The following is a 12,592-nucleotide window of genomic DNA, read 5'->3' as shown; positions in this document are numbered from 1 at the left end:
AGCCTCCTACCCGTTTGCTCTTTTATATAAATATATATATATATATATATAATGATGACCTAGTAGTTATTGTTTCTCTTTACTACGGGAAAATCTAAAGTATTAATCATAATATCATATCTTCAACCTTTAGAATGATTAGCAAACCAGAGTTTAAACCCTATTGAATCAAACCTTGAACGAGGAATGCGGTCACATCCTAATCGGGTCTATTAGGTGTTAAGAAAATGTGTCAAGGGCCAGGAAAATCTTCACTAGATTTTCTAAGGCACGTTGGCGGTAAAATCGTAAAGATATTTCATATTCAAATTCATTTATTAATATAGGTAACACAATGTACACTTATGAACGTCAAAAAAGAAATACATATTTAATGCTTCTAATTTTACCAGTTCAATTCTAGATAAATATTTTGTTAGTTTTTTTTTATTATTATTATTATGACATTAAACAAAACCATAGCTAGGGGCCGTTCAAATATTACGTAAGCAAATTTACTGTAATTTATCCCCCCGTTCATCTTGTCAGCAAAAGATAACAAAGGTCTCAAAAGTAATAGTACATAAACATATTAATTTTTGTAGGAATCCTCGAAAATGATATTAATTTTCAAGTAAAGACAATGTGTGGGTAATATGTGTAAAAAAGTAAATAATTACTGTTGACGTAATCACCAAATAAGAAAATCAAAGATTTAAAATTTAAATTAAATTAAAACTTGCCCTCGAACAGGGAATCGAACCCGGTACCCCTCACCTAGCTGCAACTTAATAAGACCGCTAGGCTATGAGGCCCCTAAATGTGCCTTTAAAATAATTGCTTCAACAACGAGGTTTTAGTTTACTGTAAAAAATATGAATTAAAAAAGACAAAACAAAAACTTAGTTTTACTTAAGGCAACTTAATTGAAAACAGGTTTAGAATACCAGGCGAGCATAACTTATGAGGGTGACAATTATTTGCTATGCACGGTCCAGGATTACTGTAAATTTGCATGCAGAACGTATAGTCACTTTCTCATGAACGAAATAGAAATCGTTAGGTCAATGGTGTTTGTGAAGATCTTGAGATAACTTCTTGTGAATTAAGCAGCATAGCATTCAAATAAGTTTAAGAAATAGAGGCCAGTGATTATTTTCGATTTAAAATACGTAAATATCAGACCTGGGCATTGACAAACAACTGGGAAATTTATCAAAACTGCATGGAAAGAAGAACAGGGGTAAAATTAGGCTTTATTCAAAATAAAACAAAAGAGAGTGTTCAGAGGAGTTGTTCGGATTAATACCTGAAGCTGAGTTTCATCATCGGACGTCGAGGCGGCATTCGAAATTTCACCCAAATCAAAATTTTAAGATATTTTTGAATATATATACGTACGTATCAAAATATGGCGTTAGTTAATGCAAACAATCAAAGTATTTATTATAATACAATTTTACAATAAAATGTGCAAATATTTTCATGTAAGTTTCATACATATCTTATCGACTGACTTAAACCGTATTTATTAAAAGGCAATAAGATAACGAATGGCGCCAAAAGCGGGACCGGATACAGACTAAATATAAAATTGTAACAGCCTTAGTGTTGTCATAGGCATAGACTATAGAATTTTTGTTTATTCTGTGTATACAAAATAATTTTGACGTTCGTAATTCAAATCTTAAAATAAGTTTATTTTTTTTTAATCTAGAAGAAAGAGTTCTTACTATGAGGGCTTAAAATAGTCTCAGCTAGATTATAAATACCGACTACCTGACTTGATATCAATTTCAATAAAAAGGCCAATAAAGTAACGATTGAATGGCGCCTAAAGCGGAAGAGGATACATACGAAATATAAAATTGTAACATGCTATAGCGTTGCCATAGACTATAGACCACGCATTAAAAAATTTGACGTTCGTAATTCAAATACTAAAAAAAGTTCTTTTTTGTTCTAGAATGAAAAAGGAGTTCTTACTATAAGGGCTTAAAATGCTCTCAGCTAGATTATAAATACCGTCCACCTGACTCGATATCAATTACAATAAAAAGTAAAAGATTTAGGCCTAGTCTAGACAGCTTTACGGTGTGCTTTCGAACTATAAAGATAATTCAATAAATTACTATTGTGTACACCCAGCTTTACATTAGGGCTATCACAAGGTCTTTAATAGTTATCAATTATAATTAATTTTGTAAAATGTGGAAGAGAGAGGTAGGTTAAGGGCATCATAGCCTAGCGGTCGTATCAACTGTCCGCTAGGTGAGGGGTATCGGGTTCTATTCCCGGTTGGAGTTTATTTCGATAAATTTAAAAACCTAATCTAATTCACTGAGAACTGAGTCAATTTCATTTACATCATGCATGTAATGACAGTTTTTTTTAAGCGTACAAAGCCGATAGAAAAAAGGTTAGGTTAGGTTAAAGCCAAAAATTTGTACCTTTTTTCATTCATTTCACAAATCATGATGTTTTAATTAATTTATATGGGGTTAAAGAGCATGCGCCATTTATTGCATAGTACACCATTGCCGAGTGATGGAAATATGTAGAAAAAAATTTGGAGCTGTTTTAAGGTAGAGCCGTGATTCGACTAATTTATCAAAAAATTGTGTAATTTATTTTCTTAAAAAAATGTAACTGATTTTGCAAAAAATTAAAGGATTTTTATTTATTTATTTAATACATTAATTATAATATCTGAACCAGTGACAACCCTAAAGGACTATCAAGTTCACCGTGGGCGAAGACAAGCGTTGCAGCTCGGACCATTTATATCGTTTGCACGATTTGTGAATTGTCGCTACAATATTTTTTGAATACGAAAAGTTTTAATAGATAAGTACAAAAAGTATATAGACTTTTCCAAAACAACTAATATAGTTACTACACTGATTAGTTAGTTACTTTTAGTTTTTGAAAGGATTTTTTTTACATGCTCGATCAATTTTCTTTAATTGTACCTACATACATATTTGTATAAATTTTTCGCTTTATACGAAGTTTTGTCCAACCGTGCGTGCTACTCTCATCCCCGAGGTCGTGGGTTCGATCCCCGGCTTTGCACCAATGGACTTTCTATCTATGTGCGGATTCAACATTCGCGGTTGAATGTGAACGGTGAAGGAAAACATCGTAAGGAAACCGTCTTGCCTTAAGTGCGTCAGGCACAGGAAGCTGATCACCTACTTTTAACTAACGATCGTGAAACAGATACAGAAATCTAAGGCCCAGACCTAAAAAGGTTGTAGCTCCACTGATTTATTAATTTGAATATAAATAAAGAATATCGAGGCTTTGTTAATTGGTATTTCCACATTACTTTGCAAGTGTCTTTGGACTTCTTTAGATAAATTTTATCACTTTTAAATCTGCTATATCCATATTTTGTCTATAGAAAGGTTTACTCTAAGATAGAAATCAAAAGATAAACTTTCGAGGGTAAAATAGAAAGTTATGACACGAACGGCGTACACAATGCAGGAAAATTTCACAAGGAAAGCTTCGTGTTTATTATAATTTGACCTAATATAAATGCGAAAGTTCGTAAACAAAATTGTCTGTGTAAACCCATGACACACACAAAACGCTTAACGGTAGTAATGGTTGCAGCTCCTTACAAACATTTTGTATAACAAAAAACTTGGCGACTAAAAAGAAAGGGGGAGAGTTTATTGCCAGTTCTTCGCGTACGTTCCCTTGATTTGAGAACTGGCAGTAAATGTAAACTTAGAAGCATTGAATATGTATTTCTTCATTGACGTTCATAAGTGTACATTATATTACACATATAAATCTAATATATAAAATTCTCGTGTCGCGGTGTTTGTGGTTAAACTCTTCCGAAACAGCTGGACCGATTCTCATGAAATTTTGTGTGCATATTGGGTAAGTCTGAGAATCGAACAACATCTATTTTTCATCCCTAAATGTTAAGGGTAGTTCACCCCTAAATATTTTTATTATAAATGATATACATGGCAAAACGAAGTTTGCCCGGTCAGCTAGTTAGGTATATATAAAAAATATTAAGTTGGTTTGTGTTCGCTTCAAAAACTCAAAAAGTTCTGCACCGATCGAGCTGACATTTAATAGCATGATATATAATCCGCATCAAGAATTGTTTTTAACATTTTTTTTCCACAAGTATTGCAAAATTAAACTTATATGAAATGTTTTCTTTGTTTTGTTTCTCATTTCTCAACCATTCAATCACAATGTACCACAGCGAAGCGTGGCAGGGAACAGCTAGTAATAAATGCCATAAAATTTATTAACTTACTTAGATACATATAAAGTTTAATAACCGCCAAAATATATTATTTCGGAGCAAGTCTTTACAGCTTGCCTCCAGAGATACAGGAAATAGTAGCAATGGGCCCGTTTCCAATACGCCCGCGAGGTTTTTTTGGTAGATGGTCTCAAATGAAATAATAGCGTAGCGTGGCGTGATAGATTTTACTTTTTTAAATGTTTTTTTCTCATGTTAGTGACATGTACCTATGTTGTAAATACTTAGAAACATGATCAAATCAAACTAGACAAAATAAACTGGTTGCTAATCTAGTCATACAAGATTTTATCTTTTTTTTTTAAGAAATCAACTTTGACGCAACTCACACACTGTTTGACTGTATGTTGATCCTTTTTTATAAAGAAAATCTATGGTCGAAATATTTTTTAATGCGAGCAACATAATAATTTAGTTATCAGCATTGTTTTTTATAATGCGCCAATTTATTTTAGTATAGTAGTTTATATTGTTCTAGGTACATGGTCTTCACATATGATTATCAAATGTATACAAAATATTGTTAAAACTATTTCAAACCAGTAAATATGGAGTTTCTAGCCCATTCTTCTCCATATGAAACCTATTGGAAGGGGAACTACTCATTTTTTTATGTTTTTAACTCGTTATTTTGACTTCCAAAAGTGCCTTTTAAATAGGCCTAATTGAAATAAATGATTTGACATTTACTTTGAATGAGTTTTCTGTTTTTTTTAAACCTAATTAAATAACACGTTTGAACAATTATTTTTGAAGGCTGTTTCATATTAATAAATTAGTAGTTGTTTTTGAAAAAAACAGCTATTATAAACAAATGAAAATAAAACGACGCTAAATGAACGTTTTTTTATGTAATATGAGGCTCATCTGATGTTAAATGATACAGCCGCCCGTGAACACACATTGCCAAAGCTCGCCAGTGCGTTGCCGGCCTTTTAAGAATTTGTACGCTCTTATCTTGAAGGACCCTAAGCAGAATTGGTTCGGAAATACTTCAGTGCCGTGAAGTTAATCTTAATCTTAGTATTCTGTAGACAGTTAGTTACTTACACAATACTTTCTCCAACTCCAATACTTCAATGTTCAATAAATATTGACATCGTTATAATGCCCTTGCGCTGGTTTCTCTTCGCGTAAATCACGAGCGCATGAGAAAGTAAGATTACCCCATTTTCTAGCCGTTCAATATTTATTTTACATTTATCAATAAACTCCCTACTATAAACGGCTTAAAATTTGTCACAAAGAAAGAAACATCACCAAAAACCGACACCCTCAAGTTAGCATAGTCAACATTTTAAAATAAAAAATGTCCATTTCTTTAATTATGTAGAAATATTTCTTTTTATGGTTAAAATAAACTTTATTTAACTAGATAATGCATTATAATAAAACTTTCAATGTGTTAAATACCTTTTTTCATTTGTTAGAGTAGTTTTTTCTACTAAAGTAGAAAAAGGCGAAAGATAAAATTTTTGAAAAGATTTTTATCTAAGTACACACACGTTTTTTTTATATTTAAGCCCTAATATAACCCGCGGCACGTAAGTCTAGCGCTGGCCGATACGTGGAGGGGATTGCTGCGCATGTGTACTGTCGCGCGGGGGAGAAAATGCGACTGGAGAGCCAATCGACGCTCTTCATTCCGCTAGCCCCCCTCAGGTACCTTATTTTTTACTTCTGCGCAATAACGGTCAGCGCTAGACTTACGTGCCGCGGGTTATAGCTTGATTTGTGTTTACGCTCGAGCTCTACTATCTACACATCACACACACCATCTACATCTTTTTTGTGTATATTATATATTCCTTCTTTGGCTATGCCTTTACTACAATATATTTATTTAAATAAAATCTAAACATAACAATTTAAGTATTTACAATTTTCTTAACCTATATATAGCAATAATAATAATTAAAAATTTATAAATAGTGGCAGTGTACCTATAACGCTGGCACCATTCCCTCACTGTTTAATAAAAATAAGTATAATTGTTTTTGTTATATAAAACTAACGTTAGCTCTAAGAACGAAATAAATAATCTTAAGTGATTTTTAGCAAAAGAATCTGTACCCAAATAAATCAGTAATTTTGTTGCTCACAGAATCGAATACTCGTAATACAAAATCACGAATCGGTAATACAAGTTTCCTAACATTTCGAAAGTAATTGACTTTCTAGCTCATTAGTATCCAATTTAGATGTTATTACTAGAATTTTCACTTTAAATCGATTTAGTTATAATTAACCGTCTCGTTGTTTATTGGTTAGATTTCGAGTTCAAAATCATTATTCTATACGAGCAGATTTAACCTTGACACACCAATGGACTTTCTATGTGTTCAACACTTATACTGAAAACATTGTGAGGAAAGCTCGCCTACTGGCCTTAAAAAAAACAAATGTTTACATAAATACGTACAAATTACGTATCACGTTGTTTGTCCGCTATGGACTCCTGAACTACCGAACCGATTTCATTCAAATTTGCACACCGTGTGTAGTTTGATCCAACTTAAAAGATAGCTTACATCTCAATTTATACCCGCAATATTATTTTATTGCAAAATATTTGTTTATTATTTGATAGTCACAATTCTAACAGATGGCGCTGTGTTGAAAGTACCAACGTTTCACATAAGCAACAATTTAATGGCATAACCACCAAAAAAGCATGGTGGTCCCCATGACTGGTGTTCTCCTACCGTTTCCCTTGAATAGTTTGCTATTATGTAATAAAACAAAAACCTTAGCCACAGCAACGCTTGGCCGGTCTGCTAGTTGTTCTATAAAACAGCTACTCCATAGTGACCAAACTGGAATCGCCTTGCTAGAAGTTACTTTAAATGTGATTATTACAGTTAATAGACAAATTAAAATAATTAAATTGTTATTATGTATTTTGATTGCTACTTGCTGATTATGCAGTTTTTGTATTCTAGTATTTGCTTTCGTGACAAATAAAGGTTTTCAAATAAATAAGATTTACATTTACTACTTGTTCGGAAGTCAAGGGCATAGAGCGGGCAAGAAGAACTGGCAAGAAACTTTCCGCCACTCTTTTTAATCGCTAAGTTTTGAGTCATACAAATTGTTTGCAAGTCAATCCCAAGGATTACAATCATTTAAATAGTGGTCAAAACTTATAAAAAGCTTTATTGTTTAATTGTGTAAAAGGCTTTGAATTTATGCGCCTTGCGTTTCGTTATTCTTCAAACCAAATTTGTTTAAAGGTAAATCCCTACAAAGTTCTGGTGAGTCTCTTAAATCAAGATTGTGATGCTTCGTAATGGCTATAGAGTGATTTATACGTGCTTTAACTGCACTTTTTATTTCATGTACGCATTTGAATGTGTAATTTGTACGAATTCCGCGAAAGCGGGAGCTTTATACCGTAAAGCTTTTACCGTAATCTCAACCCAATATTTAGTGCAGTTAAATTCGTTGCTAATAAACTTTTAAAAGAAAAATTTCCTCTCGATTTTTTCCTTCACCGTTCGAGCAAATGTTACATAGAAAGAAAGTCCATTTGTGTCCGGGGATCGAACCAAGATCGAAAAAAGAAATATAAACAAATTTAAAAAGGTTGTTCCTGTGGTCACCGATACTATTTACCAATATTTTAGTCGAAATATGGACGTACCTAGCTGTAAATAAATAATCTTAATATATATAACTTACGTGTCACGTTGTTTGTCCGCTATGGACTTCTAAACTACCGAACCGATATCAATCAAATTTGCACACCGTGTGTAGTTTGATCCAACTTAAAAGATAGGATAGCTTACATCTCAATTTATAGCCGCAATATTATTTTATTGCAAAATATTTGTTTATTATTTGATAGTCACAATTCTACCAGATGGCGCTGTGTTGAAAGTACCAACGTTTCACATAAGCTTCAAATTAATGGCATAACCACCAATAAAGCATGGTGATTGGTGGTCCCCATGGCTGGTGTTCTCCTACCGTTTCCCTTGAATAGGTTACTACTATGTAATATAACTCTAAAACCTTATCCACAGCAACGCTTGGCCGGTCTGCTAGTTATATATATAAATCTTGGACCGATTTTAATTAAATTCAATTCAATACTGATTAAGATTTACAATTAGTTTTATTTTTATTTAAGATGTGTGTACAGGACAACGTCTATCACGTCCACTAGTAAGTACTATTGAAATATTAGAAATACATACACAGTAATAATAATAATCCCGTGGCGCTATAACTCTTCCGGTAATGATTCTCAACAATGTGTGTAGAAAAGCTTAAATGACAGTTGACTTGTGTCAAAACGGACGTTTCATTTAACGCAACAGTGGCCATTATTATGATAGTCAAGATCTTAGATAAATGAACTTGCTTGTACTGATTAGACATTAAAATAATTTATATTCAAGCGATATCAATCGACCGACTGGTTTGACAACACGTTGATAGATTTATCTTTAGCGAAACAGATAAATCTCATGCATATTTTGATGTATAGATAAATGTTAAAAAGATGTCGTGATATCGAACGTTCGATTGATAAAAATTATTTCAGTTTGGACATCACAGATATTTAATGACGCGTACTTATGTAAAACCAAAACTAATTACAATCCAAATAATTGTTTCTATAATTAGTAACTTTTTTGCGATTGAAAAATGTGTACCCATTAAAACATACAGCCCCATCTGCTCTGCTGAGGCATGGAACAGTTTCCCTTAATACTTGTGTCCCCATCTAGGGACACAGACGCTCTTGCGTCTGCTGCGCTACTGCGAGCCCAACTTCCGTGCCCCATGCAGTGCCGAAGCTGGAGTTCGAGTATAATCACTTTGCCGTCTCCCAAGCCTTTTTGGCGTTTTTTGCGACATATTATCGTATTAGTACATTACTGTAAGGAGAATATATGTATTTCTGTAAATAAATAAATTTAAGGAAAAGGCTGTGAAACAAACGGAATTCTCGGAGACGTTAAAAATTACGAAAATAATAACAAAATAAATCTTCGTATTGTAGAGTAATTGTTGAGTATTTATTTAAACATTTGCGTGTACAGTAAGGATAAACCAATGTAGGCCAGCGTTGAGATAATGATGTTACGAGTTTTTGTTTATGTACAGCGTGTTCCTAAATTATTTTCAGCTTAAATTCACACATGTCAGTCATGGCAATGCAATATCTAAATTTTCGAATTCTCCACATTTTACAATCGCAAAATATTAATGTAATTGAACATCGACTAATTGCAGCGCAAACAATATTTTTAAAAGATGCAATACAATTGAAAAAGTCGTCACTCACTGCAACAATAGCGTAGATGTGGGACTCGCTTATGAATATATCTTCTTCTTCTTCTTAAAGTGCCTCTCCACTACTGGAGGTTGGCGGTCAGCTCGTCAAACTCCTTCTTATTTTTCGCCAAGCGCATCAGCTGTTCTACGCTGGCCACTCCCGTCCAATCTCTAATATTGCGGAGCCACGACTTCCTCCTTCTGCCAGCGCGTCCCCTCGACCTTGCCCATCATGATTACTTGAAGAAGTCGGTACCGTTCGTGTCGAAACACATGTCATATGAATATATACAAATAGCAATATAAAGATATATATAATAAATAAAATAAAAATTTGTAATATATATATACAGTCTAAGACGACATCATTTAGAACAACATACCGGTTATATTGACCAAAATCAAAAGTCCCGGCTGAATTCTATTGTATTAGGTACTTAATGACAACATCATTGGCTGTTACGACTATCGGTTTTTACGACCAAATATGAGTAGTCCCTACGATGTCGTTATAACAGAGTTGGACTGTATATATATTACAAATATTGGTGAAGAAGTGGCTACGCCAGTCCTCTCGCGAGTCTTTTTAAAATAAGGTCGGGCACCACAAGCGTCGGGGAGATAAAAAAAATCTACCTTTAGACACAAAAATTTAACAAAAACTAGTTGTCTTGTCTATGGATTCTTTGATAATTTTCTCACCGAGAATAAGTGAATCTAATAAATATTTAATCACTGCATCTTTTTAAACAACAGCATGAGCAATGAAATCGGTGAAATATTAATTCCGTTCAGTTGTCTGCCTCTCAGTCTTCTATAGATTTCACTCCTGTGGACCTGATTCCATCATCCCGCCCAAAACACGCTCATCTAGAAGCAAACTAAAGTTCCACCCCTTCGTCGACTACCACAAGTGCCCCGCACTGCACGATTTGGATCATCGTAGAAGATAGTTTAATATATAATCATTTCAGCCGCGGTTAAATAGGCATAGACAGACTTGCCCTCCAATAGGCCACATCTCATCAACAACAGGTGTGGCCAAGCGTCTGTCGAAACAAAATTTTGTTTGAAGTTTGATCACCCTGTACACACGTGCCGCTAACCGAGCAAAAACAGGCCCAATGTATCACACACTCGCGCACGTGTTACTATGTTAAGTGTAAAAATATTAACAGTATGCTTTGACAGGTTTATTGAATACCTTCGAATCTGGGTTAATTAATGGAAAATGTTCAATTATTTTAATGTTTTTAATTGCTAACTAAAGAACTGTTATACGATTACTGACTGTATCTAAGGCCTTACTAGAATTCATTTGTTTCGCTTTTATATTTTGTTCTCTTAAATATGAAGCACGGACAAGTCTAATCAATTATTGTTTCGGAATGTACGCTGTGCTGAAAAGTTCGTGTACGGTTCCTGGGTCATCGGGTGCTTTAAAAAAAAAATTGGTTGTTTGTAAAGTAGGTTTACGATCGAGATGTTTACGTGATAACGTCTTATTGGTGATATAAGTTTTTGGGAAGTAAGGAATTAATGAAGATAACAATTTTTTCAAATTTTAAATTACATCTATCGTTTTATTCACACTTTTGATGATAAATTTCGGGTGTAAAATGACAAGTTTACTTATTCGACTATGATATACATTTTTCTTCATACATTCACGGAATGACTGGCAGCGCTCGAGATGAGACGGGAGATCGGTCCGTCTCTCTCTCGTTATACCTGCGATCGCGCTCGTGAGGTTTTGGTGTGACACAAGTTTCTGAACATGTCACCCGACTAAAACGATTTTAAAGACGTTATCACGTCAATAATAGAGGATTTTATTTATACTCTATATTAACCACTCGCGTACAACAATAGAATATAAGCGAAATAATTTAATGTAAATTTTTTTTTCAGCGCGAATTTGCCATATTCTAGAGCTACAAGACCGGCAGTAGCATTGTTGGAAGCATTCACTCATCTACTGCCTAGAAGATGAGTGAATGCTTCCAAGAAGAAGTCACTCCACATGGCAGCCCCACACTACAGATTCTTAGGGCTGATGGAAAAAAACGCAAGAAAAATAAAAAAATCTAGCGTTGGATCAAATTTGTCACAACCATATTTCTGACATGAATAAACTTTTATTATTTTTCGAGACACAAGTGAGTGACCTATAACTAATGATTCACGATTCGAAGGTCAAATTTAACAAGGATCAATAGTATCCATTAATCGAATTGTCATATTAACAGTTAATATGACAATTCGATTAATGGATTGGCATCGCGACGTCGATCGATCTATAGATCATTGATGTTAATCATGTTTATTGAATGTTGATTGTGCATAGATAAAATAATTGAATAATTTATGTCTTAATTTAAACAACGAAATATTATAATAAATTTATCCATAAACAAGGGAAACCAAAAGTCTATGAGGCTCTTTAATTCTCTAGTCCACTGTGGGGCTCTCTAATTCTCCGATTCTCTGTGGGGCCCTCTAATTCTCTTTCTGTATGGGCTCTCTAATTCTCTGTCTGTAGAAGCTCTCTAATGTTCTAGTTCTCTATCTGTAAAGCCTCTCTAGTTCTTTGTTTCTAGTTAGTAAATTAACTCGCTCGGCTTAATATTTCCATATTAAATCTAGCTTTCAAATAACAGAAATATTTTTAATGCTGGCAATTCAGCATTAAAAGTATGTTTTTTAATTTATTTTTCTATTTCTCCAAATCATTACTAAAACTATGATGTAATAAAAATAATTTTAAATTAATTAGAACGTAGCTAAAAAAGCAAGTAATCTAATAATAATATATTACAGTAAAACAAAACAAATTTCTCAATATCTGCTTAGTCAAAGTGACTCGACATTCGTAGGTCAAAATCAGGGACATTATTGATGGTGGCCTAGATTCTAAATACCTTAGATTTAAACTACGCTTTTAGCGAACGTCGCGTCGACTGAACGATATAATAACTGATTTAATAAAAGAATTTGCATATAGTTAAGTTTCAGAATTGGGTTATC

General features: G+C 33.5%; 1 protein-coding gene across 1 annotated transcript in view; it reads right to left on the bottom strand.

Moving 5' to 3' along the window:
* LOC125059499 (agrin) overlaps positions 1-12,592 on the bottom strand; it is a 45,158-nt gene that overhangs the window by 30,724 nt on the left and 1,842 nt on the right. The window lies entirely within an intron of this gene.

The sequence above is a fragment of the Pieris napi genome, chromosome 20, assembly GCF_905475465.1.
Source record: "Pieris napi chromosome 20, ilPieNapi1.2, whole genome shotgun sequence".
Classification (NCBI taxonomy): domain Eukaryota; kingdom Metazoa; phylum Arthropoda; class Insecta; order Lepidoptera; family Pieridae; genus Pieris; species Pieris napi.
Note: the sequence above shows the minus strand (reverse complement) of the source record. Positions and strands in the feature narration are given on the sequence as shown.